Here is a 1,505-nt window from a genome sequence, read left to right as displayed (position 1 = left end):
TCGGGACGTGTCTTGGAAAAAACAAACAAACAAACAACAACAAAAAAACCAAGATATCAAGAATCTGGTGAGTTCTGTATTTGGGAGCTTTTTAAATGCTTTATCACTTTCCACTCCAGGGTTTTCTACTGAGCAGAGAATTGATGCCATGTCTCTCTGTGACCTGAGAGAAAGACATACAAGGGATGAGAGTCTTAAAAGTGTGGAAAAACTGGCCAGTAACCATGAAGATGGCCCATCACAACACCACTCAATTCCATCCTTCCTCCTTTGTCCTTTTGGGGATTCCAGGCCTGGAAAATGTTCACATCTGGATTGGTTTCCCCTTTTTTGCTGTATATCTGATTGCCCTCCTAGGGAATATTATCATCCTCTATATAATTCAGGCTGAGCCTCGTCTCCATCAGCCCATGTTTTACTTCCTGGCAATGTTGGCCTGCACTGACCTAAGCTTATCCACTGCCACTATCCCCAAGATGCTGGGCATCTTCTGGTTCAATTCCAGGGAAATACTTTTTGGTGCCTGCCTTGCACAGATGTTTATGATTCATCTGTGTACCGGCCTGGAGTCTGGGATACTAACAGTCATGGCCATAGATCGCTACATGGCCATCTGTAATCCCCTGAGATATACCATGCTCCTCACAAACAAAGTGGTGGCACTTCTAGGTGTAGTCATGTTTGCGAGATCTCTAGTCTTTGTTATCCCTTTTGTGTTTCTCATCTTGCTGTTGTCATTCTGTGGTGCCCGAATCATTCCTCACACTTACTGTGAGCACATGGGTGTTGCCCATCTTTCCTGTGCCAGCATCAGGGCCAATAATTTTTTGGGGTGGTTGCCTTGTCTGTGGGATTCATTGACCTAATTGTAATTGGTTTCTCTTATGTAAAGTTACTCTACACAGTGTTCTGTTTACCCTCATGGAACGCCTGATTCAAGGCTCTCAACACCTGTGGCTCCCATGTCTGTGTCATGCTCACCTTCTACACCCCAGCATTTTTCTCTTTTCTAACCCACCGCTTTGGTCATAGCATTCCAGGTTATATTCACATATTCCTGGCCAATCTGTATATAGTTGTTCCACCTGCACTCAACCCTGTTATCTATGGGGTCAGGACAAAGCAAATCCGAGTGCAAGTCCTAAGAATTCTTAATCCTAAAGATGCTTGATGCTCAGTCACCCCAGGCATGATGATATATGATAACATGATATATAAATATAAATACATGTGTGTATTTCTCTTTGGGTTCAGCTAGAAGGAGAAACAAAGGCCTAGTGCAATGCTTGTATTCTAAACTCTCTCAAGCACTATTGCATTGTACCTGTGCTTTAGCCCTACTGACTTTCTGAACAGAAAGGAAAAAAAAGCTTTACTAGAAACATCTGTTATCATCTCCCCACCCTGACCGTACAGCTATGGTCACTGATCCACTATACAGCTATATAGTGTGTATATGATTTAACCTCACGTTTCACAACAGACTAAACTTTCCAAAAGTTGCC

The 1,505-nt window shown here is 42.9% G+C and overlaps 1 pseudogene; it reads left to right on the top strand.

The window, feature by feature from the left end:
- The first annotated feature begins 224 nt into the window (after nucleotides 1-224).
- Nucleotides 225-1,171, top strand: LOC130829174 (olfactory receptor 52E5-like; annotated as a pseudogene).
- The last annotated feature ends 334 nt before the right edge of the window (nucleotides 1,172-1,505 follow it).

Source organism: Hippopotamus amphibius, chromosome 9 (genome assembly GCF_030028045.1).
Source record: "Hippopotamus amphibius kiboko isolate mHipAmp2 chromosome 9, mHipAmp2.hap2, whole genome shotgun sequence".
In the NCBI taxonomy this organism is placed as follows: domain Eukaryota; kingdom Metazoa; phylum Chordata; class Mammalia; order Artiodactyla; family Hippopotamidae; genus Hippopotamus; species Hippopotamus amphibius.
Note: the sequence above shows the minus strand (reverse complement) of the source record. Positions and strands in the feature narration are given on the sequence as shown.